This window comes from Hyla sarda, unplaced genomic scaffold, assembly GCF_029499605.1.
Source record: "Hyla sarda isolate aHylSar1 unplaced genomic scaffold, aHylSar1.hap1 scaffold_879, whole genome shotgun sequence".
Taxonomy (NCBI): domain Eukaryota; kingdom Metazoa; phylum Chordata; class Amphibia; order Anura; family Hylidae; genus Hyla; species Hyla sarda.
Window position 1 is genome coordinate 122,015 of NW_026610907.1, and position 27,198 is coordinate 149,212.

A 27,198-nucleotide genomic window follows, 5' to 3' on the forward strand; every position below is an offset into this window, starting at 1 on the left:
ATATATATATATATATATATATATATATATATATATATATATATACGCGCACACACACACATATATATAAACGTATTCTCCGTTGAGATATTGCAGCCGCTGCTGTGTCCAGGCCCAGGAGCCTTAGCACTGTGCTGTGATGTCACTCAATACCACTGACATCACTAGGTGTAAACAACATCTCTCCTTTGCTGTGTATGTGACTATGGAGCTGTTTGGTGATGTCGTCTATTATGGCCTTCATAGAAGCAACAGGAGATTGTTGCATCCATCTAGAACCCTCAGAACTACAGTGCTATGATGTCACTCACTTCCACAGGCCTTGCAGAGTGTAAACAACAACAACCCAGCTTTGTTGTGTATGTAACCATAGGGATTTGTGATGTCACCTAGAACCTTCACAGCAGCGACAGCTTTATGAGGAGCATCAGCACTGCTCTGCCTGAGCAGAACCATCACCGCCATAGGTTGTCAAATAACCCGGATTTAACCCACACAGGTAAGTCCAATGGGGTGCAGGCATGTCCTCTATGCTTACAGCTTCCCGTGGGTGTTGGTTTGATACCGTTTGGGGACAGCCAAGGAGGCATCTGCAGGCAACAAAGGTAGGTGTGTGCTTGTGTGTGTGTTTCCTATGCAGATCCTAAGCCCAGTGTCACATGCAAGTAGGAGGAGTAAGAAGGGTTCCTGGCAAATCCGGGTTATGGATTGCATTTAAAAAGGCCCCGTGGGAGTGCAATGGGCCCCTGTCTTGCTGCTTAGCAATAATGGTATGGGTTTAGGTTCTGCTGTGTGTACTGGTGGTTGACTGCCCCCCAGCCCAGAGTGTGCATGGAAAATTGTCTGGCAGCCTCCCTGACAGCAAGCAGTGATAGTGCCCATGAAGGGGACCTTGTTGGGCCCGCCCCTTTCACGGTTATCGCTTCTCGGCCTTTTGGATAAGATCAAGTGTAGTATCTGTTCTTATCAGTTTAATATCTGATACGTCCCCTATCTGGGGACCATATATTAAATGGATTTTTGAGAACGGGGGCCGATTTCGAAGCTTGCTTCCGTCGCCCTATGCATTGACCCGATATGGCAGTATCTTCGGGTACAGTGCACCACCCCCTTACAGGGTTAAAAAGAAAGATTCCTACTTTCATTGCTACCTGCTTGCTGGCTAGCCAGCTAGCCAGCCCTGTGGGCCTTGCTGCTGCAGCCAAAAAACAAAAGGTGGTGCTGCTGCTGCTGCTTCTGCTGCTTCTGCTTGTGTCTGGCCGCTGTTGGAGCGTCCAGGCACAGGACTTCTGCTGCTGCTGACTAAATGGCCTCCTTAATTGGATCATTTGAGTAGCCAGCACACCTGTGCAGGTAGGGCATGACATGATAGGCAGCTGCCTTGATAGCGGGTGGGTGCTGAATGTTCCTAATTGACAAAATAAGATTAATGCTTATGAAGAAATATAAAATCTCATCCCTTCCCCAATATCGCGCCACACCCCTACCCCTTAATTCCCTGGTTGAACTTGATGGACATATGTCTTTTTTCGACCGTACTAACTATGTAACTATGTAACATAACATGGGGGGGGGGGGGGGGGTCTCCTGGCTGTTCACACAGGTGTGTCATTGCTGTACATTGACCATGCATTGCTTCTGTGGTATTGCAAAGGCAAAGACAAATGCTTCCAGCCATCCATTGCACTAATGGATTGGTCATCAGCTGGCTGTCTATGTCCCGCATCAATATAGACCAAAGTACAGAGGGTTAGGCTATGCTATTGTGCACCTACCTGATGCATCAGAAGGTGCGAGGCCCTTGCTAAATTCTGTGCACAGACTTTGAGATCTATACTTTAGACTGTATCCAAACCTGCTCCAACATGGACTGACATTCTGGCCTACTTTCAGCCGATGCGACTTGTCTGTCGCTGAACAGTCGCTTTTTATGTATTCAGCACCTATGTATAATGTTGTAAAAATGCTCTAGAAGCTAAAGTCGCAGAAATGTCACACATATTTGGCCTGCAACTTTCTGTGCGACAAATTCAGACAGGAAAAATCAGTATAAATCCTTAGAAAATTATCCCCCAGTGTCTCCATCTGCTGGCGGTATTGAATAAGCATTGCTGCACTGATGGGGTATGCATTAGACGAAAAAAAAGAAGAAAAAGAAGAATAATACGCCCAGAAAAGAGGCGAAAAGGAGAAAAACGTAAAAAAACGTGAAAAAAAAGTAAGAGGAAGAGAAGGGAAAAAAAGGTGGAAATGGGTTTAAAAGTGATTTCGGCGGAGAAATATATATATATATATATATATATATATATATATATATATATATACGCGCACACACACACATATATATAAACGTATTCTCCGTTGAGATATTGCAGCCGCTGCTGTGTCCAGGCCCAGGAGCCTTAGCACTGTGCTGTGATGTCACTCAATACCACTGACATCACTAGGTGTAAACAACATCTCTCCTTTGCTGTGTATGTGACTATGGAGCTGTTTGGTGATGTCGTCTATTATGGCCTTCATAGAAGCAACAGGAGATTGTTGCATCCATCTAGAACCCTCAGAACTACAGTGCTATGATGTCACTCACTTCCACAGGCCTTGCAGAGTGTAAACAACAACAACCCAGCTTTGTTGTGTATGTAACCATAGGGATTTGTGATGTCACCTAGAACCTTCACAGCAGCGACAGCTTTATGAGGAGCATCAGCACTGCTCTGCCTGAGCAGAACCATCACCGCCATAGGTTGTCAAATAACCCGGATTTAACCCACACAGGTAAGTCCAATGGGGTGCAGGCATGTCCTCTATGCTTACAGCTTCCCGTGGGTGTTGGTTTGATACCGTTTGGGGACAGCCAAGGAGGCATCTGCAGGCAACAAAGGTAGGTGTGTGCTTGTGTGTGTGTTTCCTATGCAGATCCTAAGCCCAGTGTCACATGCAAGTAGGAGGAGTAAGAAGGGTTCCTGGCAAATCCGGGTTATGGATTGCATTTAAAAAGGCCCCGTGGGAGTGCAATGGGCCCCTGTCTTGCTGCTTAGCAATAATGGTATGGGTTTAGGTTCTGCTGTGTGTACTGGTGGTTGACTGCCCCCCAGCCCAGAGTGTGCATGGAAAATTGTCTGGCAGCCTCCCTGACAGCAAGCAGTGATAGTGCCCATGAAGGGGACCTTGTTGGGCCCGCCCCTTTCACGGTTATCGCTTCTCGGCCTTTTGGCTAAGATCAAGTGTAGTATCTGTTCTTATCAGTTTAATATCTGATACGTCCCCTATCTGGGGACCATATATTAAATGGATTTTTGAGAACGGGGGCCGATTTCGAAGCTTGCTTCCGTCGCCCTATGCATTGACCCGATATGGCAGTATCTTCGGGTACAGTGCACCACCCCCTTACAGGGTTAAAAAGAAAGATTCCTACTTTCATTGCTACCTGCTTGCTGGCTAGCCAGCTAGCCAGCCCTGTGGGCCTTGCTGCTGCAGCCAAAAAACAAAAGGTGGTGCTGCTGCTGCTGCTTCTGCTGCTTCTGCTTGTGTCTGGCCGCTGTTGGAGCGTCCAGGCACAGGACTTCTGCTGCTGCTGACTAAATGGCCTCCTTAATTGGATCATTTGAGTAGCCAGCACACCTGTGCAGGTAGGGCATGACATGATAGGCAGCTGCCTTGATAGCGGGTGGGTGCTGAATGTTCCTAATTGACAAAATAAGATTAATGCTTATGAAGAAATATAAAATCTCATCCCTTCCCCAATATCGCGCCACACCCCTACCCCTTAATTCCCTGGTTGAACTTGATGGACATATGTCTTTTTTCGACCGTACTAACTATGTAACTATGTAACATAACATGGGGGGGGGGGGGGGTCTCCTGGCTGTTCACACAGGTGTGTCATTGCTGTACATTGACCATGCATTGCTTCTGTGGTATTGCAAAGGCAAAGACAAATGCTTCCAGCCATCCATTGCACTAATGGATTGGTCATCAGCTGGCTGTCTATGTCCCGCATCAATATAGACCAAAGTACAGAGGGTTAGGCTATGCTATTGTGCACCTACCTGATGCATCAGAAGGTGCGAGGCCCTTGCTAAATTCTGTGCACAGACTTTGAGATCTATACTTTAGACTGTATCTAAACCTGCTCCAACATGGACTGACATTCTGGCCTACTTTCAGCCGATGCGACTTGTCTGTCGCTGAACAGTCGCTTTTTATGTATTCAGCACCTATGTATAATGTTGTAAAAATGCTCTAGAAGCTAAAGTCGCAGAAATGTCACACATATTTGGCCTGCAACTTTCTGTGCGACAAATTCAGACAGGAAAAATCAGTATAAATCCTTAGAAAATTATCCCCCAGTGTCTCCATCTGCTGGCGGTATTGAATAAGCATTGCTGCACTGATGGGGTATGCATTAGACGAAAAAAAAGAAGAAAAAGAAGAATAATACGCCCAGAAAAGAGGCGAAAAGGAGAAAAACGTAAAAAAACGTGAAAAAAAAGTAAGAGGAAGAGAAGGGAAAAAAAGGTGGAAATGGGTTTAAAAGTGATTTCGGCGGAGAATATATATATATATATATATATATATATATATATATATATATATACGCGCACACACACACATATATATAAACGTATTCTCCGTTGAGATATTGCAGCCGCTGCTGTGTCCAGGCCCAGGAGCCTTAGCACTGTGCTGTGATGTCACTCAATACCACTGACATCACTAGGTGTAAACAACATCTCTCCTTTGCTGTGTATGTGACTATGGAGCTGTTTGGTGATGTCGTCTATTATGGCCTTCATAGAAGCAACAGGAGATTGTTGCATCCATCTAGAACCCTCAGAACTACAGTGCTATGATGTCACTCACTTCCACAGGCCTTGCAGAGTGTAAACAACAACAACCCAGCTTTGTTGTGTATGTAACCATAGGGATTTGTGATGTCACCTAGAACCTTCACAGCAGCGACAGCTTTATGAGGAGCATCAGCACTGCTCTGCCTGAGCAGAACCATCACCGCCATAGGTTGTCAAATAACCCGGATTTAACCCACACAGGTAAGTCCAATGGGGTGCAGGCATGTCCTCTATGCTTACAGCTTCCCGTGGGTGTTGGTTTGATACCGTTTGGGGACAGCCAAGGAGGCATCTGCAGGCAACAAAGGTAGGTGTGTGCTTGTGTGTGTGTTTCCTATGCAGATCCTAAGCCCAGTGTCACATGCAAGTAGGAGGAGTAAGAAGGGTTCCTGGCAAATCCGGGTTATGGATTGCATTTAAAAAGGCCCCGTGGGAGTGCAATGGGCCCCTGTCTTGCTGCTTAGCAATAATGGTATGGGTTTAGGTTCTGCTGTGTGTACTGGTGGTTGACTGCCCCCCAGCCCAGAGTGTGCATGGAAAATTGTCTGGCAGCCTCCCTGACAGCAAGCAGTGATAGTGCCCATGAAGGGGACCTTGTTGGGCCCGCCCCTTTCACGGTTATCGCTTCTCGGCCTTTTGGCTAAGATCAAGTGTAGTATCTGTTCTTATCAGTTTAATATCTGATACGTCCCCTATCTGGGGACCATATATTAAATGGATTTTTGAGAACGGGGGCCGATTTCGAAGCTTGCTTCCGTCGCCCTATGCATTGACCCGATATGGCAGTATCTTCGGGTACAGTGCACCACCCCCTTACAGGGTTAAAAAGAAAGATTCCTACTTTCATTGCTACCTGCTTGCTGGCTAGCCAGCTAGCCAGCCCTGTGGGCCTTGCTGCTGCTGCTGCTGCTGCAGCCAAAAAACAAAAGGTGGTGCTGCTGCTGCTGCTGCTTCTGCTGCTTCTGCTTCTGCTTGTGTCTGGCCGCTGTTGGAGCGTCCAGGCACAGGACTTCTGCTGCTGCTGACTAAATGGCCTCCTTAATTGGATCATTTGAGTAGCCAGCACACCTGTGCAGGTAGGGCATGACATGATAGGCAGCTGCCTTGATAGCGGGTGGGTGCTGAATGTTCCTAATTGACAAAATAAGATTAATGCTTATGAAGAAATATAAAATCTCATCCCTTCCCCAATATCGCGCCACACCCCTACCCCTTAATTCCCTGGTTGAACTTGATGGACATATGTCTTTTTTCGACCGTACTAACTATGTAACTATGTAACATAACATGGGGGGGGGGGGGGGGGGTCTCCTGGCTGTTCACACAGGTGTGTCATTGCTGTACATTGACCATGCATTGCTTCTGTGGTATTGCAAAGGCAAAGACAAATGCTTCCAGCCATCCATTGCACTAATGGATTGGTCATCAGCTGGCTGTCTATGTCCCGCATCAATATAGACCAAAGTACAGAGGGTTAGGCTATGCTATTGTGCACCTACCTGATGCATCAGAAGGTGCGAGGCCCTTGCTAAATTCTGTGCACAGACTTTGAGATCTATACTTTAGACTGTATCTAAACCTGCTCCAACATGGACTGACATTCTGGCCTACTTTCAGCCGATGCGACTTGTCTGTCGCTGAACAGTCGCTTTTTATGTATTCAGCACCTATGTATAATGTTGTAAAAATGCTCTAGAAGCTAAAGTCGCAGAAATGTCACACATATTTGGCCTGCAACTTTCTGTGCGACAAATTCAGACAGGAAAAATCAGTATAAATCCTTAGAAAATTATCCCCCAGTGTCTCCATCTGCTGGCGGTATTGAATAAGCATTGCTGCACTGATGGGGTATGCATTAGACGAAAAAAAAGAAGAAAAAGAAGAATAATACGCCCAGAAAAGAGGCGAAAAGGAGAAAAACGTAAAAAAACGTGAAAAAAAAGTAAGAGGAAGAGAAGGGAAAAAAAGGTGGAAATGGGTTTAAAAGTGATTTCGGCGGAGAAATATATATATATATATATATATATATATATATATATACGCGCACACACACACATATATATAAACGTATTCTCCGTTGAGATATTGCAGCCGCTGCTGTGTCCAGGCCCAGGAGCCTTAGCACTGTGCTGTGATGTCACTCAATACCACTGACATCACTAGGTGTAAACAACATCTCTCCTTTGCTGTGTATGTGACTATGGAGCTGTTTGGTGATGTCGTCTATTATGGCCTTCATAGAAGCAACAGGAGATTGTTGCATCCATCTAGAACCCTCAGAACTACAGTGCTATGATGTCACTCACTTCCACAGGCCTTGCAGAGTGTAAACAACAACAACCCAGCTTTGTTGTGTATGTAACCATAGGGATTTGTGATGTCACCTAGAACCTTCACAGCAGCGACAGCTTTATGAGGAGCATCAGCACTGCTCTGCCTGAGCAGAACCATCACCGCCATAGGTTGTCAAATAACCCGGATTTAACCCACACAGGTAAGTCCAATGGGGTGCAGGCATGTCCTCTATGCTTACAGCTTCCCGTGGGTGTTGGTTTGATACCGTTTGGGGACAGCCAAGGAGGCATCTGCAGGCAACAAAGGTAGGTGTGTGCTTGTGTGTGTGTTTCCTATGCAGATCCTAAGCCCAGTGTCACATGCAAGTAGGAGGAGTAAGAAGGGTTCCTGGCAAATCCGGGTTATGGATTGCATTTAAAAAGGCCCCGTGGGAGTGCAATGGGCCCCTGTCTTGCTGCTTAGCAATAATGGTATGGGTTTAGGTTCTGCTGTGTGTACTGGTGGTTGACTGCCCCCCAGCCCAGAGTGTGCATGGAAAATTGTCTGGCAGCCTCCCTGACAGCAAGCAGTGATAGTGCCCATGAAGGGGACCTTGTTGGGCCCGCCCCTTTCACGGTTATCGCTTCTCGGCCTTTTGGCTAAGATCAAGTGTAGTATCTGTTCTTATCAGTTTAATATCTGATACGTCCCCTATCTGGGGACCATATATTAAATGGATTTTTGAGAACGGGGGCCGATTTCGAAGCTTGCTTCCGTCGCCCTATGCATTGACCCGATATGGCAGTATCTTCGGGTACAGTGCACCACCCCCTTACAGGGTTAAAAAGAAAGATTCCTACTTTCATTGCTACCTGCTTGCTGGCTAGCCAGCTAGCCAGCCCTGTGGGCCTTGCTGCTGCAGCCAAAAAACAAAAGGTGGTGCTGCTGCTGCTGCTTCTGCTGCTTCTGCTTGTGTCTGGCCGCTGTTGGAGCGTCCAGGCACAGGACTTCTGCTGCTGCTGACTAAATGGCCTCCTTAATTGGATCATTTGAGTAGCCAGCACACCTGTGCAGGTAGGGCATGACATGATAGGCAGCTGCCTTGATAGCGGGTGGGTGCTGAATGTTCCTAATTGACAAAATAAGATTAATGCTTATGAAGAAATATAAAATCTCATCCCTTCCCCAATATCGCGCCACACCCCTACCCCTTAATTCCCTGGTTGAACTTGATGGACATATGTCTTTTTTCGACCGTACTAACTATGTAACTATGTAACATAACATGGGGGGGGGGGGGGGGTCTCCTGGCTGTTCACACAGGTGTGTCATTGCTGTACATTGACCATGCATTGCTTCTGTGGTATTGCAAAGGCAAAGACAAATGCTTCCAGCCATCCATTGCACTAATGGATTGGTCATCAGCTGGCTGTCTATGTCCCGCATCAATATAGACCAAAGTACAGAGGGTTAGGCTATGCTATTGTGCACCTACCTGATGCATCAGAAGGTGCGAGGCCCTTGCTAAATTCTGTGCACAGACTTTGAGATCTATACTTTAGACTGTATCTAAACCTGCTCCAACATGGACTGACATTCTGGCCTACTTTCAGCCGATGCGACTTGTCTGTCGCTGAACAGTCGCTTTTTATGTATTCAGCACCTATGTATAATGTTGTAAAAATGCTCTAGAAGCTAAAGTCGCAGAAATGTCACACATATTTGGCCTGCAACTTTCTGTGCGACAAATTCAGACAGGAAAAATCAGTATAAATCCTTAGAAAATTATCCCCCAGTGTCTCCATCTGCTGGCGGTATTGAATAAGCATTGCTGCACTGATGGGGTATGCATTAGACGAAAAAAAAGAAGAAAAAGAAGAATAATACGCCCAGAAAAGAGGCGAAAAGGAGAAAAACGTAAAAAAACGTGAAAAAAAAGTAAGAGGAAGAGAAGGGAAAAAAAGGTGGAAATGGGTTTAAAAGTGATTTCGGCGGAGAAATATATATATATATATATATATATATATATATATATATATACGCGCACACACACACATATATATAAACGTATTCTCCGTTGAGATATTGCAGCCGCTGCTGTGTCCAGGCCCAGGAGCCTTAGCACTGTGCTGTGATGTCACTCAATACCACTGACATCACTAGGTGTAAACAACATCTCTCCTTTGCTGTGTATGTGACTATGGAGCTGTTTGGTGATGTCGTCTATTATGGCCTTCATAGAAGCAACAGGAGATTGTTGCATCCATCTAGAACCCTCAGAACTACAGTGCTATGATGTCACTCACTTCCACAGGCCTTGCAGAGTGTAAACAACAACAACCCAGCTTTGTTGTGTATGTAACCATAGGGATTTGTGATGTCACCTAGAACCTTCACAGCAGCGACAGCTTTATGAGGAGCATCAGCACTGCTCTGCCTGAGCAGAACCATCACCGCCATAGGTTGTCAAATAACCCGGATTTAACCCACACAGGTAAGTCCAATGGGGTGCAGGCATGTCCTCTATGCTTACAGCTTCCCGTGGGTGTTGGTTTGATACCGTTTGGGGACAGCCAAGGAGGCATCTGCAGGCAACAAAGGTAGGTGTGTGCTTGTGTGTGTGTTTCCTATGCAGATCCTAAGCCCAGTGTCACATGCAAGTAGGAGGAGTAAGAAGGGTTCCTGGCAAATCCGGGTTATGGATTGCATTTAAAAAGGCCCCGTGGGAGTGCAATGGGCCCCTGTCTTGCTGCTTAGCAATAATGGTATGGGTTTAGGTTCTGCTGTGTGTACTGGTGGTTGACTGCCCCCCAGCCCAGAGTGTGCATGGAAAATTGTCTGGCAGCCTCCCTGACAGCAAGCAGTGATAGTGCCCATGAAGGGGACCTTGTTGGGCCCGCCCCTTTCACGGTTATCGCTTCTCGGCCTTTTGGCTAAGATCAAGTGTAGTATCTGTTCTTATCAGTTTAATATCTGATATGTCCCCTATCTGGGGACCATATATTAAATGGATTTTTGAGAACGGGGGCCGATTTCGAAGCTTGCTTCCGTCGCCCTATGCATTGACCCGATATGGCAGTATCTTCGGGTACAGTGCACCACCCCCTTACAGGGTTAAAAAGAAAGATTCCTACTTTCATTGCTACCTGCTTGCTGGCTAGCCAGCTAGCCAGCCCTGTGGGCCTTGCTGCTGCAGCCAAAAAACAAAAGGTGGTGCTGCTGCTGCTGCTTCTGCTGCTTCTGCTTGTGTCTGGCCGCTGTTGGAGCGTCCAGGCACAGGACTTCTGCTGCTGCTGACTAAATGGCCTCCTTAATTGGATCATTTGAGTAGCCAGCACACCTGTGCAGGTAGGGCATGACATGATAGGCAGCTGCCTTGATAGCGGGTGGGTGCTGAATGTTCCTAATTGACAAAATAAGATTAATGCTTATGAAGAAATATAAAATCTCATCCCTTCCCCAATATCGCGCCACACCCCTACCCCTTAATTCCCTGGTTGAACTTGATGGACATATGTCTTTTTTCGACCGTACTAACTATGTAACTATGTAACATAACATGGGGGGGGGGGGGGGTCTCCTGGCTGTTCACACAGGTGTGTCATTGCTGTACATTGACCATGCATTGCTTCTGTGGTATTGCAAAGGCAAAGACAAATGCTTCCAGCCATCCATTGCACTAATGGATTGGTCATCAGCTGGCTGTCTATGTCCCGCATCAATATAGACCAAAGTACAGAGGGTTAGGCTATGCTATTGTGCACCTACCTGATGCATCAGAAGGTGCGAGGCCCTTGCTAAATTCTGTGCACAGACTTTGAGATCTATACTTTAGACTGTATCTAAACCTGCTCCAACATGGACTGACATTCTGGCCTACTTTCAGCCGATGCGACTTGTCTGTCGCTGAACACTCGCTTTTTATGTATTCAGCACCTATGTATAATGTTGTAAAAATGCTCTAGAAGCTAAAGTCGCAGAAATGTCACACATATTTGGCCTGCAACTTTCTGTGCGACAAATTCAGACAGGAAAAATCAGTATAAATCCTTAGAAAATTATCCCCCAGTGTCTCCATCTGCTGGCGGTATTGAATAAGCATTGCTGCACTGATGGGGTATGCATTAGACGAAAAAAAAGAAGAAAAAGAAGAATAATACGCCCAGAAAAGAGGCGAAAAGGAGAAAAACGTAAAAAAACGTGAAAAAAAAGTAAGAGGAAGAGAAGGGAAAAAAAGGTGGAAATGGGTTTAAAAGTGATTTCGGCGGAGAAATATATATATATATATATATATATATATATATATATATATATATATATATACGCGCACACACACACATATATATAAACGTATTCTCCGTTGAGATATTGCAGCCGCTGCTGTGTCCAGGCCCAGGAGCCTTAGCACTGTGCTGTGATGTCACTCAATACCACTGACATCACTAGGTGTAAACAACATCTCTCCTTTGCTGTGTATGTGACTATGGAGCTGTTTGGTGATGTCGTCTATTATGGCCTTCATAGAAGCAACAGGAGATTGTTGCATCCATCTAGAACCCTCAGAACTACAGTGCTATGATGTCACTCACTTCCACAGGCCTTGCAGAGTGTAAACAACAACAACCCAGCTTTGTTGTGTATGTAACCATAGGGATTTGTGATGTCACCTAGAACCTTCACAGCAGCGACAGCTTTATGAGGAGCATCAGCACTGCTCTGCCTGAGCAGAACCATCACCGCCATAGGTTGTCAAATAACCCGGATTTAACCCACACAGGTAAGTCCAATGGGGTGCAGGCATGTCCTCTATGCTTACAGCTTCCCGTGGGTGTTGGTTTGATACCGTTTGGGGACAGCCAAGGAGGCATCTGCAGGCAACAAAGGTAGGTGTGTGCTTGTGTGTGTGTTTCCTATGCAGATCCTAAGCCCAGTGTCACATGCAAGTAGGAGGAGTAAGAAGGGTTCCTGGCAAATCCGGGTTATGGATTGCATTTAAAAAGGCCCCGTGGGAGTGCAATGGGCCCCTGTCTTGCTGCTTAGCAATAATGGTATGGGTTTAGGTTCTGCTGTGTGTACTGGTGGTTGACTGCCCCCCAGCCCAGAGTGTGCATGGAAAATTGTCTGGCAGCCTCCCTGACAGCAAGCAGTGATAGTGCCCATGAAGGGGACCTTGTTGGGCCCGCCCCTTTCACGGTTATCGCTTCTCGGCCTTTTGGCTAAGATCAAGTGTAGTATCTGTTCTTATCAGTTTAATATCTGATACGTCCCCTATCTGGGGACCATATATTAAATGGATTTTTGAGAACGGGGGCCGATTTCGAAGCTTGCTTCCGTCGCCCTATGCATTGACCCGATATGGCAGTATCTTCGGGTACAGTGCACCACCCCCTTACAGGGTTAAAAAGAAAGATTCCTACTTTCATTGCTACCTGCTTGCTGGCTAGCCAGCTAGCCAGCCCTGTGGGCCTTGCTGCTGCAGCCAAAAAACAAAAGGTGGTGCTGCTGCTGCTGCTTCTGCTGCTTCTGCTTGTGTCTGGCCGCTGTTGGAGCGTCCAGGCACAGGACTTCTGCTGCTGCTGACTAAATGGCCTCCTTAATTGAATCATTTGAGTAGCCAGCACACCTGTGCAGGTAGGGCATGACATGATAGGCAGCTGCCTTGATAGCGGGTGGGTGCTGAATGTTCCTAATTGACAAAATAAGATTAATGCTTATGAAGAAATATAAAATCTCATCCCTTCCCCAATATCGCGCCACACCCCTACCCCTTAATTCCCTGGTTGAACTTGATGGACATATGTCTTTTTTCGACCGTACTAACTATGTAACTATGTAACATAACATGGGGGGGGGGGGGGGGTCTCCTGGCTGTTCACACAGGTGTGTCATTGCTGTACATTGACCATGCATTGCTTCTGTGGTATTGCAAAGGCAAAGACAAATGCTTCCAGCCATCCATTGCACTAATGGATTGGTCATCAGCTGGCTGTCTATGTCCCGCATCAATATAGACCAAAGTACAGAGGGTTAGGCTATGCTATTGTGCACCTACCTGATGCATCAGAAGGTGCGAGGCCCTTGCTAAATTCTGTGCACAGACTTTGAGATCTATACTTTAGACTGTATCTAAACCTGCTCCAACATGGACTGACATTCTGGCCTACTTTCAGCCGATGCGACTTGTCTGTCGCTGAACACTCGCTTTTTATGTATTCAGCACCTATGTATAATGTTGTAAAAATGCTCTAGAAGCTAAAGTCGCAGAAATGTCACACATATTTGGCCTGCAACTTTCTGTGCGACAAATTCAGACAGGAAAAATCAGTATAAATCCTTAGAAAATTATCCCCCAGTGTCTCCATCTGCTGGCGGTATTGAATAAGCATTGCTGCACTGATGGGGTATGCATTAGACGAAAAAAAAGAAGAAAAAGAAGAATAATACGCCCAGAAAAGAGGCGAAAAGGAGAAAAACGTAAAAAAACGTGAAAAAAAAGTAAGAGGAAGAGAAGGGAAAAAAAGGTGGAAATGGGTTTAAAAGTGATTTCGGCGGAGAAATATATATATATATATATATATATATATATATATATATATATATATACGCGCACACACACACATATATATAAACGTATTCTCCGTTGAGATATTGCAGCCGCTGCTGTGTCCAGGCCCAGGAGCCTTAGCACTGTGCTGTGATGTCACTCAATACCACTGACATCACTAGGTGTAAACAACATCTCTCCTTTGCTGTGTATGTGACTATGGAGCTGTTTGGTGATGTCGTCTATTATGGCCTTCATAGAAGCAACAGGAGATTGTTGCATCCATCTAGAACCCTCAGAACTACAGTGCTATGATGTCACTCACTTCCACAGGCCTTGCAGAGTGTAAACAACAACAACCCAGCTTTGTTGTGTATGTAACCATAGGGATTTGTGATGTCACCTAGAACCTTCACAGCAGCGACAGCTTTATGAGGAGCATCAGCACTGCTCTGCCTGAGCAGAACCATCACCGCCATAGGTTGTCAAATAACCCGGATTTAACCCACACAGGTAAGTCCAATGGGGTGCAGGCATGTCCTCTATGCTTACAGCTTCCCGTGGGTGTTGGTTTGATACCGTTTGGGGACAGCCAAGGAGGCATCTGCAGGCAACAAAGGTAGGTGTGTGCTTGTGTGTGTGTTTCCTATGCAGATCCTAAGCCCAGTGTCACATGCAAGTAGGAGGAGTAAGAAGGGTTCCTGGCAAATCCGGGTTATGGATTGCATTTAAAAAGGCCCCGTGGGAGTGCAATGGGCCCCTGTCTTGCTGCTTAGCAATAATGGTATGGGTTTAGGTTCTGCTGTGTGTACTGGTGGTTGACTGCCCCCCAGCCCAGAGTGTGCATGGAAAATTGTCTGGCAGCCTCCCTGACAGCAAGCAGTGATAGTGCCCATGAAGGGGACCTTGTTGGGCCCGCCCCTTTCACGGTTATCGCTTCTCGGCCTTTTGGCTAAGATCAAGTGTAGTATCTGTTCTTATCAGTTTAATATCTGATACGTCCCCTATCTGGGGACCATATATTAAATGGATTTTTGAGAACGGGGGCCGATTTCGAAGCTTGCTTCCGTCGCCCTATGCATTGACCCGATATGGCAGTATCTTCGGGTACAGTGCACCACCCCCTTACAGGGTTAAAAAGAAAGATTCCTACTTTCATTGCTACCTGCTTGCTGGCTAGCCAGCTAGCCAGCCCTGTGGGCCTTGCTGCTGCAGCCAAAAAACAAAAGGTGGTGCTGCTGCTGCTGCTTCTGCTGCTTCTGCTTGTGTCTGGCCGCTGTTGGAGCGTCCAGGCACAGGACTTCTGCTGCTGCTGACTAAATGGCCTCCTTAATTGGATCATTTGAGTAGCCAGCACACCTGTGCAGGTAGGGCATGACATGATAGGCAGCTGCCTTGATAGCGGGTGGGTGCTGAATGTTCCTAATTGACAAAATAAGATTAATGCTTATGAAGAAATATAAAATCTCATCCCTTCCCCAATATCGCGCCACACCCCTACCCCTTAATTCCCTGGTTGAACTTGATGGACATATGTCTTTTTTCGACCGTACTAACTATGTAACTATGTAACATAACATGGGGGGGGGGGGGGTCTCCTGGCTGTTCACACAGGTGTGTCATTGCTGTACATTGACCATGCATTGCTTCTGTGGTATTGCAAAGGCAAAGACAAATGCTTCCAGCCATCCATTGCACTAATGGATTGGTCATCAGCTGGCTGTCTATGTCCCGCATCAATATAGACCAAAGTACAGAGGGTTAGGCTATGCTATTGTGCACCTACCTGATGCATCAGAAGGTGCGAGGCCCTTGCTAAATTCTGTGCACAGACTTTGAGATCTATACTTTAGACTGTATCTAAACCTGCTCCAACATGGACTGACATTCTGGCCTACTTTCAGCCGATGCGACTTGTCTGTCGCTGAACAGTCGCTTTTTATGTATTCAGCACCTATGTATAATGTTGTAAAAATGCTCTAGAAGCTAAAGTCGCAGAAATGTCACACATATTTGGCCTGCAACTTTCTGTGCGACAAATTCAGACAGGAAAAATCAGTATAAATCCTTAGAAAATTATCCCCCAGTGTCTCCATCTGCTGGCGGTATTGAATAAGCATTGCTGCACTGATGGGGTATGCATTAGACGAAAAAAAAGAAGAAAAAGAAGAATAATACGCCCAGAAAAGAGGCGAAAAGGAGAAAAACGTAAAAAAACGTGAAAAAAAAGTAAGAGGAAGAGAAGGGAAAAAAAGGTGGAAATGGGTTTAAAAGTGATTTCGGCGGAGAAATATATATATATATATATATATATATATATATATATATATATATATATATATACGCGCACACACACACATATATATAAACGTATTCTCCGTTGAGATATTGCAGCCGCTGCTGTGTCCAGGCCCAGGAGCCTTAGCACTGTGCTGTGATGTCACTCAATACCACTGACATCACTAGGTGTAAACAACATCTCTCCTTTGCTGTGTATGTGACTATGGAGCTGTTTGGTGATGTCGTCTATTATGGCCTTCATAGAAGCAACAGGAGATTGTTGCATCCATCTAGAACCCTCAGAACTACAGTGCTATGATGTCACTCACTTCCACAGGCCTTGCAGAGTGTAAACAACAACAACCCAGCTTTGTTGTGTATGTAACCATAGGGATTTGTGATGTCACCTAGAACCTTCACAGCAGCGACAGCTTTATGAGGAGCATCAGCACTGCTCTGCCTGAGCAGAACCATCACCGCCATAGGTTGTCAAATAACCCGGATTTAACCCACACAGGTAAGTCCAATGGGGTGCAGGCATGTCCTCTATGCTTACAGCTTCCCGTGGGTGTTGGTTTGATACCGTTTGGGGACAGCCAAGGAGGCATCTGCAGGCAACAAAGGTAGGTGTGTGCTTGTGTGTGTGTTTCCTATGCAGATCCTAAGCCCAGTGTCACATGCAAGTAGGAGGAGTAAGAAGGGTTCCTGGCAAATCCGGGTTATGGATTGCATTTAAAAAGGCCCCGTGGGAGTGCAATGGGCCCCTGTCTTGCTGCTTAGCAATAATGGTATGGGTTTAGGTTCTGCTGTGTGTACTGGTGGTTGACTGCCCCCCAGCCCAGAGTGTGCATGGAAAATTGTCTGGCAGCCTCCCTGACAGCAAGCAGTGATAGTGCCCATGAAGGGGACCTTGTTGGGCCCGCCCCTTTCACGGTTATCGCTTCTCGGCCTTTTGGCTAAGATCAAGTGTAGTATCTGTTCTTATCAGTTTAATATCTGATACGTCCCCTATCTGGGGACCATATATTAAATGGATTTTTGAGAACGGGGGCCGATTTCGAAGCTTGCTTCCGTCGCCCTATGCATTGACCCGATATGGCAGTATCTTCGGGTACAGTGCACCACCCCCTTACAGGGTTAAAAAGAAAGATTCCTACTTTCATTGCTACCTGCTTGCTGGCTAGCCAGCTAGCCAGCCCTGTGGGCCTTGCTGCTGCAGCCAAAAAACAAAAGGTGGTGCTGCTGCTGCTGCTTCTGCTGCTTCTGCTTGTGTCTGGCCGCTGTTGGAGCGTCCAGGCACAGGACTTCTGCTGCTGCTGACTAAATGGCCTCCTTAATTGGATCATTTGAGTAGCCAGCACACCTGTGCAGGTAGGGCATGACATGATAGGCAGCTGCCTTGATAGCGGGTGGGTGCTGAATGTTCCTAATTGACAAAATAAGATTAATGCTTATGAAGAAATATAAAATCTCATCCCTTCCCCAATATCGCGCCACACCCCTACCCCTTAATTCCCTGGTTGAACTTGATGGACATATGTCTTTTTTCGACCGTACTAACTATGTAACTATGTAACATAACATGGGGGGGGGGGGGGTCTCCTGGCTGTTCACACAGGTGTGTCATTGCTGTACATTGACCATGCATTGCTTCTGTGGTATTGCAAAGGCAAAGACAAATGCTTCCAGCCATCCATTGCACTAATGGATTGGTCATCAGCTGGCTGTCTATGTCCCGCATCAATATAGACCAAAGTACAGAGGGTTAGGCTATGCTATTGTGCACCTACCTGATGCATCAGAAGGTGCGAGGCCCTTGCTAAATTCTGTGCACAGACTTTGAGATCTATACTTTAGACTGTATCTAAACCTGCTCCAACATGGACTGACATTCTGGCCTACTTTCAGCCGATGCGACTTGTCTGTCGCTGAACAGTCGCTTTTTATGTATTCAGCACCTATGTATAATGTTGTAAAAATGCTCTAGAAGCTAAAGTCGCAGAAATGTCACACATATTTGGCCTGCAACTTTCTGTGCGACAAATTCAGACAGGAAAAATCAGTATAAATCCTTAGAAAATTATCCCCCAGTGTCTCCATCTGCTGGCGGTATTGAATAAGCATTGCTGCACTGATGGGGTATGCATTAGACGAAAAAAAAGAAGAAAAAGAAGAATAATACGCCCAGAAAAGAGGCGAAAAGGAGAAAAACGTAAAAAAACGTGAAAAAAAAGTAAGAGGAAGAGAAGGGAAAAAAAGGTGGAAATGGGTTTAAAAGTGATTTCGGCGGAGAAATATATATATATATATATATATATATATATATATATATATATATATATATATATACGCGCACACACACACATATATATAAACGTATTCTCCGTTGAGATATTGCAGCCGCTGCTGTGTCCAGGCCCAGGAGCCTTAGCACTGTGCTGTGATGTCACTCAATACCACTGACATCACTAGGTGTAAACAACATCTCTCCTTTGCTGTGTATGTGACTATGGAGCTGTTTGGTGATGTCGTCTATTATGGCCTTCATAGAAGCAACAGGAGATTGTTGCATCCATCTAGAACCCTCAGAACTACAGTGCTATGATGTCACTCACTTCCACAGGCCTTGCAGAGTGTAAACAACAACAACCCAGCTTTGTTGTGTATGTAACCATAGGGATTTGTGATGTCACCTAGAACCTTCACAGCAGCGACAGCTTTATGAGGAGCATCAGCACTGCTCTGCCTGAGCAGAACCATCACCGCCATAGGTTGTCAAATAACCCGGATTTAACCCACACAGGTAAGTCCAATGGGGTGCAGGCATGTCCTCTATGCTTACAGCTTCCCGTGGGTGTTGGTTTGATACCGTTTGGGGACAGCCAAGGAGGCATCTGCAGGCAACAAAGGTAGGTGTGTGCTTGTGTGTGTGTTTCCTATGCAGATCCTAAGCCCAGTGTCACATGCAAGTAGGAGGAGTAAGAAGGGTTCCTGGCAAATCCGGGTTATGGATTGCATTTAAAAAGGCCCCGTGGGAGTGCAATGGGCCCCTGTCTTGCTGCTTAGCAATAATGGTATGGGTTTAGGTTCTGCTGTGTGTACTGGTGGTTGACTGCCCCCCAGCCCAGAGTGTGCATGGAAAATTGTCTGGCAGCCTCCCTGACAGCAAGCAGTGATAGTGCCCATGAAGGGGACCTTGTTGGGCCCGCCCCTTTCACGGTTATCGCTTCTCGGCCTTTTGGCTAAGATCAAGTGTAGTATCTGTTCTTATCAGTTTAATATCTGATACGTCCCCTATCTGGGGACCATATATTAAATGGATTTTTGAGAACGGGGGCCGATTTCGAAGCTTGCTTCCGTCGCCCTATGCATTGACCCGATATGGCAGTATCTTCGGGTACAGTGCACCACCCCCTTACAGGGTTAAAAAGAAAGATTCCTACTTTCATTGCTACCTGCTTGCTGGCTAGCCAGCTAGCCAGCCCTGTGGGCCTTGCTGCTGCAGCCAAAAAACAAAAGGTGGTGCTGCTGCTGCTGCTTCTGCTGCTTCTGCTTGTGTCTGGCCGCTGTTGGAGCGTCCAGGCACAGGACTTCTGCTGCTGCTGACTAAATGGCCTCCTTAATTGGATCATTTGAGTAGCCAGCACACCTGTGCAGGTAGGGCATGACATGATAGGCAGCTGCCTTGATAGCGGGTGGGTGCTGAATGTTCCTAATTGACAAAATAAGATTAATGCTTATGAAGAAATATAAAATCTCATCCCTTCCCCAATATCGCGCCACACCCCTACCCCTTAATTCCCTGGTTGAACTTGATGGACATATGTCTTTTTTCGACCGTACTAACTATGTAACTATGTAACATAACATGGGGGGGGGGGGGGTCTCCTGGCTGTTCACACAGGTGTGTCATTGCTGTACATTGACCATGCATTGCTTCTGTGGTATTGCAAAGGCAAAGACAAATGCTTCCAGCCATCCATTGCACTAATGGATTGGTCATCAGCTGGCTGTCTATGTCCCGCATCAATATAGACCAAAGTACAGAGGGTTAGGCTATGCTATTGTGCACCTACCTGATGCATCAGAAGGTGCGAGGCCCTTGCTAAATTCTGTGCACAGACTTTGAGATCTATACTTTAGACTGTATCTAAACCTGCTCCAACATGGACTGACATTCTGGCCTACTTTCAGCCGATGCGACTTGTCTGTCGCTGAACAGTCGCTTTTTATGTATTCAGCACCTATGTATAATGTTGTAAAAATGCTCTAGAAGCTAAAGTCGCAGAAATGTCACACATATTTGGCCTGCAACTTTCTGTGCGACAAATTCAGACAGGAAAAATCAGTATAAATCCTTAGAAAATTATCCCCCAGTGTCTCCATCTGCTGGCGGTATTGAATAAGCATTGCTGCACTGATGGGGTATGCATTAGACGAAAAAAAAGAAGAAAAAGAAGAATAATACGCCCAGAAAAGAGGCGAAAAGGAGAAAAACGTAAAAAAACGTGAAAAAAAAGTAAGAGGAAGAGAAGGGAAAAAAAGGTGGAAATGGGTTTAAAAGTGATTTCGGCGGAGAAATATATATATATATATATATATATATATATATATATATATATATATATATATATATACGCGCACACACACACATATATATAAACGTATTCTCCGTTGAGATATTGCAGCCGCTGCTGTGTCCAGGCCCAGGAGCCTTAGCACTGTGCTGTGATGTCACTCAATACCACTGACATCACTAGGTGTAAACAACATCTCTCCTTTGCTGTGTATGTGACTATGGAGCTGTTTGGTGATGTCGTCTATTATGGCCTTCATAGAAGCAACAGGAGATTGTTGCATCCATCTAGAACCCTCAGAACTACAGTGCTATGATGTCACTCACTTCCACAGGCCTTGCAGAGTGTAAACAACAACAACCCAGCTTTGTTGTGTATGTAACCATAGGGATTTGTGATGTCACCTAGAACCTTCACAGCAGCGACAGCTTTATGAGGAGCATCAGCACTGCTCTGCCTGAGCAGAACCATCACCGCCATAGGTTGTCAAATAACCCGGATTTAACCCACACAGGTAAGTCCAATGGGGTGCAGGCATGTCCTCTATGCTTACAGCTTCCCGTGGGTGTTGGTTTGATACCGTTTGGGGACAGCCAAGGAGGCATCTGCAGGCAACAAAGGTAGGTGTGTGCTTGTGTGTGTGTTTCCTATGCAGATCCTAAGCCCAGTGTCACATGCAAGTAGGAGGAGTAAGAAGGGTTCCTGGCAAATCCGGGTTATGGATTGCATTTAAAAAGGCCCCGTGGGAGTGCAATGGGCCCCTGTCTTGCTGCTTAGCAATAATGGTATGGGTTTAGGTTCTGCTGTGTGTACTGGTGGTTGACTGCCCCCCAGCCCAGAGTGTGCATGGAAAATTGTCTGGCAGCCTCCCTGACAGCAAGCAGTGATAGTGCCCATGAAGGGGACCTTGTTGGGCCCGCCCCTTTCACGGTTATCGCTTCTCGGCCTTTTGGCTAAGATCAAGTGTAGTATCTGTTCTTATCAGTTTAATATCTGATACGTCCCCTATCTGGGGACCATATATTAAATGGATTTTTGAGAACGGGGGCCGATTTCGAAGCTTGCTTCCGTCGCCCTATGCATTGACCCGATATGGCAGTATCTTCGGGTACAGTGCACCACCCCCTTACAGGGTTAAAAAGAAAGATTCCTACTTTCATTGCTACCTGCTTGCTGGCTAGCCAGCTAGCCAGCCCTGTGGGCCTTGCTGCTGCAGCCAAAAAACAAAAGGTGGTGCTGCTGCTGCTGCTTCTGCTGCTTCTGCTTGTGTCTGGCCGCTGTTGGAGCGTCCAGGCACAGGACTTCTGCTGCTGCTGACTAAATGGCCTCCTTAATTGGATCATTTGAGTAGCCAGCACACCTGTGCAGGTAGGGCATGACATGATAGGCAGCTGCCTTGATAGCGGGTGGGTGCTGAATGTTCCTAATTGACAAAATAAGATTAATGCTTATGAAGAAATATAAAATCTCATCCCTTCCCCAATATCGCGCCACACCCCTACCCCTTAATTCCCTGGTTGAACTTGATGGACATATGTCTTTTTTCGACCGTACTAACTATGTAACTATGTAACATAACATGGGGGGGGGGGGGGGGTCTCCTGGCTGTTCACACAGGTGTGTCATTGCTGTACATTGACCATGCATTGCTTCTGTGGTATTGCAAAGGCAAAGACAAATGCTTCCAGCCATCCATTGCACTAATGGATTGGTCATCAGCTGGCTGTCTATGTCCCGCATCAATATAGACCAAAGTACAGAGGGTTAGGCTATGCTATTGTGCACCTACCTGATGCATCAGAAGGTGCGAGGCCCTTGCTAAATTCTGTGCACAGACTTTGAGATCTATACTTTAGACTGTATCTAAACCTGCTCCAACATGGACTGACATTCTGGCCTACTTTCAGCCGATGCGACTTGTCTGTCGCTGAACAGTCGCTTTTTATGTATTCAGCACCTATGTATAATGTTGTAAAAATGCTCTAGAAGCTAAAGTCGCAGAAATGTCACACATATTTGGCCTGCAACTTTCTGTGCGACAAATTCAGACAGGAAAAATCAGTATAAATCCTTAGAAAATTATCCCCCAGTGTCTCCATCTGCTGGCGGTATTGAATAAGCATTGCTGCACTGATGGGGTATGCATTAGACGAAAAAAAAGAAGAAAAAGAAGAATAATACGCCCAGAAAAGAGGCGAAAAGGAGAAAAACGTAAAAAAACGTGAAAAAAAAGTAAGAGGAAGAGAAGGGAAAAAAAGGTGGAAATGGGTTTAAAAGTGATTTCGGCGGAGAAATATATATATATATATATATATATATATATATATATATATATATATATACGCGCACACACACACATATATATAAACGTATTCTCCGTTGAGATATTGCAGCCGCTGCTGTGTCCAGGCCCAGGAGCCTTAGCACTGTGCTGTGATGTCACTCAATACCACTGACATCACTAGGTGTAAACAACATCTCTCCTTTGCTGTGTATGTGACTATGGAGCTGTTTGGTGATGTCGTCTATTATGGCCTTCATAGAAGCAACAGGAGATTGTTGCATCCATCTAGAACCCTCAGAACTACAGTGCTATGATGTCACTCACTTCCACAGGCCTTGCAGAGTGTAAACAACAACAACCCAGCTTTGTTGTGTATGTAACCATAGGGATTTGTGATGTCACCTAGAACCTTCACAGCAGCGACAGCTTTATGAGGAGCATCAGCACTGCTCTGCCTGAGCAGAACCATCACCGCCATAGGTTGTCAAATAACCCGGATTTAACCCACACAGGTAAGTCCAATGGGGTGCAGGCATGTCCTCTATGCTTACAGCTTCCCGTGGGTGTTGGTTTGATACCGTTTGGGGACAGCCAAGGAGGCATCTGCAGGCAACAAAGGTAGGTGTGTGCTTGTGTGTGTGTTTCCTATGCAGATCCTAAGCCCAGTGTCACATGCAAGTAGGAGGAGTAAGAAGGGTTCCTGGCAAATCCGGGTTATGGATTGCATTTAAAAAGGCCCCGTGGGAGTGCAATGGGCCCCTGTCTTGCTGCTTAGCAATAATGGTATGGGTTTAGGTTCTGCTGTGTGTACTGGTGGTTGACTGCCCCCCAGCCCAGAGTGTGCATGGAAAATTGTCTGGCAGCCTCCCTGACAGCAAGCAGTGATAGTGCCCATGAAGGGGACCTTGTTGGGCCCGCCCCTTTCACGGTTATCGCTTCTCGGCCTTTTGGCTAAGATCAAGTGTAGTATCTGTTCTTATCAGTTTAATATCTGATACGTCCCCTATCTGGGGACCATATATTAAATGGATTTTTGAGAACGGGGGCCGATTTCGAAGCTTGCTTCCGTCGCCCTATGCATTGACCCGATATGGCAGTATCTTCGGGTACAGTGCACCACCCCCTTACAGGGTTAAAAAGAAAGATTCCTACTTTCATTGCTACCTGCTTGCTGGCTAGCCAGCTAGCCAGCCCTGTGGGCCTTGCTGCTGCAGCCAAAAAACAAAAGGTGGTGCTGCTGCTGCTGCTGCTTCTGCTGCTTCTGCTTGTGTCTGGCCGCTGTTGGAGCGTCCAGGCACAGGACTTCTGCTGCTGCTGACTAAATGGCCTCCTTAATTGGATCATTTGAGTAGCCAGCACACCTGTGCAGGTAGGGCATGACATGATAGGCAGCTGCCTTGATAGCGGGTGGGTGCTGAATGTTCCTAATTGACAAAATAAGATTAATGCTTATGAAGAAATATAAAATCTCATCCCTTCCCCAATATCGCGCCACACCCCTACCCCTTAATTCCCTGGTTGAACTTGATGGACATATGTCTTTTTTCGACCGTACTAACTATGTAACTATGTAACATAACATGGGGGGGGGGGGGGGGTCTCCTGGCTGTTCACACAGGTGTGTCATTGCTGTACATTGACCATGCATTGCTTCTGTGGTATTGCAAAGGCAAAGACAAATGCTTCCAGCCATCCATTGCACTAATGGATTGGTCATCAGCTGGCTGTCTATGTCCCGCATCAATATAGACCAAAGTACAGAGGGTTAGGCTATGCTATTGTGCACCTACCTGATGCATCAGAAGGTGCGAGGCCCTTGCTAAATTCTGTGCACAGACTTTGAGATCTATACTTTAGACTGTATCTAAACCTGCTCCAACATGGACTGACATTCTGGCCTACTTTCAGCCGATGCGACTTGTCTGTCGCTGAACAGTCGCTTTTTATGTATTCAGCACCTATGTATAATGTTGTAAAAATGCTCTAGAAGCTAAAGTCGCAGAAATGTCACACATATTTGGCCTGCAACTTTCTGTGCGACAAATTCAGACAGGAAAAATCAGTATAAATCCTTAGAAAATTATCCCCCAGTGTCTCCATCTGCTGGCGGTATTGAATAAGCATTGCTGCACTGATGGGGTATGCATTAGACGAAAAAAAAGAAGAAAAAGAAGAATAATACGCCCAGAAAAGAGGCGAAAAGGAGAAAAACGTAAAAAAACGTGAAAAAAAAGTAAGAGGAAGAGAAGGGAAAAAAAGGTGGAAATGGGTTTAAAAGTGATTTCGGCGGAGAAATATATATATATATATATATATATATATATATATATATATATATACGCGCACACACACACATATATATAAACGTATTCTCCGTTGAGATATTGCAGCCGCTGCTGTGTCCAGGCCCAGGAGCCTTAGCACTGTGCTGTGATGTCACTCAATACCACTGACATCACTAGGTGTAAACAACATCTCTCCTTTGCTGTGTATGTGACTATGGAGCTGTTTGGTGATGTCGTCTATTATGGCCTTCATAGAAGCAACAGGAGATTGTTGCATCCATCTAGAACCCTCAGAACTACAGTGCTATGATGTCACTCACTTCCACAGGCCTTGCAGAGTGTAAACAACAACAACCCAGCTTTGTTGTGTATGTAACCATAGGGATTTGTGATGTCACCTAGAACCTTCACAGCAGCGACAGCTTTATGAGGAGCATCAGCACTGCTCTGCCTGAGCAGAACCATCACCGCCATAGGTTGTCAAATAACCCGGATTTAACCCACACAGGTAAGTCCAATGGGGTGCAGGCATGTCCTCTATGCTTACAGCTTCCCGTGGGTGTTGGTTTGATACCGTTTGGGGACAGCCAAGGAGGCATCTGCAGGCAACAAAGGTAGGTGTGTGCTTGTGTGTGTGTTTCCTATGCAGATCCTAAGCCCAGTGTCACATGCAAGTAGGAGGAGTAAGAAGGGTTCCTGGCAAATCCGGGTTATGGATTGCATTTAAAAAGGCCCCGTGGGAGTGCAATGGGCCCCTGTCTTGCTGCTTAGCAATAATGGTATGGGTTTAGGTTCTGCTGTGTGTACTGGTGGTTGACTGCCCCCCAGCCCAGAGTGTGCATGGAAAATTGTCTGGCAGCCTCCCTGACAGCAAGCAGTGATAGTGCCCATGAAGGGGACCTTGTTGGGCCCGCCCCTTTCACGGTTATCGCTTCTCGGCCTTTTGGCTAAGATCAAGTGTAGTATCTGTTCTTATCAGTTTAATATCTGATACGTCCCCTATCTGGGGACCATATATTAAATGGATTTTTGAGAACGGGGGCCGATTTCGAAGCTTGCTTCCGTCGCCCTATGCATTGACCCGATATGGCAGTATCTTCGGGTACAGTGCACCACCCCCTTACAGGGTTAAAAAGAAAGATTCCTACTTTCATTGCTACCTGCTTGCTGGCTAGCCAGCTAGCCAGCCCTGTGGGCCTTGCTGCTGCAGCCAAAAAACAAAAGGTGGTGCTGCTGCTGCTGCTTCTGCTGCTTCTGCTTGTGTCTGGCCGCTGTTGGAGCGTCCAGGCACAGGACTTCTGCTGCTGCTGACTAAATGGCCTCCTTAATTGGATCATTTGAGTAGCCAGCACACCTGTGCAGGTAGGGCATGACATGATAGGCAGCTGCCTTGATAGCGGGTGGGTGCTGAATGTTCCTAATTGACAAAATAAGATTAATGCTTATGAAGAAATATAAAATCTCATCCCTTCCCCAATATCGCGCCACACCCCTACCCCTTAATTCCCTGGTTGAACTTGATGGACATATGTCTTTTTTCGACCGTACTAACTATGTAACTATGTAACATAACATGGGGGGGGGGGGGGGGGGTCTCCTGGCTGTTCACACAGGTGTGTCATTGCTGTACATTGACCATGCATTGCTTCTGTGGTATTGCAAAGGCAAAGACAAATGCTTCCAGCCATCCATTGCACTAATGGATTGGTCATCAGCTGGCTGTCTATGTCCCGCATCAATATAGACCAAAGTACAGAGGGTTAGGCTATGCTATTGTGCACCTACCTGATGCATCAGAAGGTGCGAGGCCCTTGCTAAATTCTGTGCACAGACTTTGAGATCTATACTTTAGACTGTATCTAAACCTGCTCCAACATGGACTGACATTCTGGCCTACTTTCAGCCGATGCGACTTGTCTGTCGCTGAACAGTCGCTTTTTATGTATTCAGCACCTATGTATAATGTTGTAAAAATGCTCTAGAAGCTAAAGTCGCAGAAATGTCACACATATTTGGCCTGCAACTTTCTGTGCGACAAATTCAGACAGGAAAAATCAGTATAAATCCTTAGAAAATTATCCCCCAGTGTCTCCATCTGCTG

General features: G+C 46.1%; 12 non-coding genes across 12 annotated transcripts; all 12 read left to right on the plus strand.

Moving 5' to 3' along the window:
• Window positions 1–918: 918 nt before the first annotated feature.
• On the plus strand, window positions 919–1,109 carry LOC130348249 (U2 spliceosomal RNA). Its single transcript, XR_008886015.1, has one exon. It is a non-coding gene; the product is annotated as a U2 spliceosomal RNA (small nuclear RNA).
• Window positions 1,110–3,197: 2,088 nt separating this feature from the next.
• On the plus strand, window positions 3,198–3,388 carry LOC130348301 (U2 spliceosomal RNA). Its single transcript, XR_008886056.1, has one exon. It is a non-coding gene; the product is annotated as a U2 spliceosomal RNA (small nuclear RNA).
• Window positions 3,389–5,473: 2,085 nt separating this feature from the next.
• On the plus strand, window positions 5,474–5,664 carry LOC130348302 (U2 spliceosomal RNA). Its single transcript, XR_008886057.1, has one exon. It is a non-coding gene; the product is annotated as a U2 spliceosomal RNA (small nuclear RNA).
• A 2,102-nt stretch (window positions 5,665–7,766) lies between these two features.
• LOC130348303 (U2 spliceosomal RNA) lies at window positions 7,767–7,957 on the plus strand. Its single transcript, XR_008886058.1, has one exon. It is a non-coding gene; the product is annotated as a U2 spliceosomal RNA (small nuclear RNA).
• Window positions 7,958–10,040: 2,083 nt separating this feature from the next.
• On the plus strand, window positions 10,041–10,231 carry LOC130348241 (U2 spliceosomal RNA). The gene has a single exon (XR_008886007.1). It is a non-coding gene; the product is annotated as a U2 spliceosomal RNA (small nuclear RNA).
• Window positions 10,232–12,323: 2,092 nt separating this feature from the next.
• LOC130348304 (U2 spliceosomal RNA) lies at window positions 12,324–12,514 on the plus strand. The gene has a single exon (XR_008886059.1). It is a non-coding gene; the product is annotated as a U2 spliceosomal RNA (small nuclear RNA).
• Window positions 12,515–14,603: 2,089 nt separating this feature from the next.
• On the plus strand, window positions 14,604–14,794 carry LOC130348307 (U2 spliceosomal RNA). Its single transcript, XR_008886061.1, has one exon. It is a non-coding gene; the product is annotated as a U2 spliceosomal RNA (small nuclear RNA).
• Window positions 14,795–16,887: 2,093 nt separating this feature from the next.
• LOC130348308 (U2 spliceosomal RNA) lies at window positions 16,888–17,078 on the plus strand. Its single transcript, XR_008886062.1, has one exon. It is a non-coding gene; the product is annotated as a U2 spliceosomal RNA (small nuclear RNA).
• A 2,095-nt stretch (window positions 17,079–19,173) lies between these two features.
• LOC130348309 (U2 spliceosomal RNA) lies at window positions 19,174–19,364 on the plus strand. Its single transcript, XR_008886063.1, has one exon. It is a non-coding gene; the product is annotated as a U2 spliceosomal RNA (small nuclear RNA).
• A 2,097-nt stretch (window positions 19,365–21,461) lies between these two features.
• Window positions 21,462–21,652, plus strand: LOC130348310 (U2 spliceosomal RNA). Its single transcript, XR_008886064.1, has one exon. It is a non-coding gene; the product is annotated as a U2 spliceosomal RNA (small nuclear RNA).
• A 2,091-nt stretch (window positions 21,653–23,743) lies between these two features.
• Window positions 23,744–23,934, plus strand: LOC130348311 (U2 spliceosomal RNA). The gene has a single exon (XR_008886065.1). It is a non-coding gene; the product is annotated as a U2 spliceosomal RNA (small nuclear RNA).
• A 2,090-nt stretch (window positions 23,935–26,024) lies between these two features.
• On the plus strand, window positions 26,025–26,215 carry LOC130348242 (U2 spliceosomal RNA). The gene has a single exon (XR_008886008.1). It is a non-coding gene; the product is annotated as a U2 spliceosomal RNA (small nuclear RNA).
• Window positions 26,216–27,198: the final 983 nt, after the last annotated feature.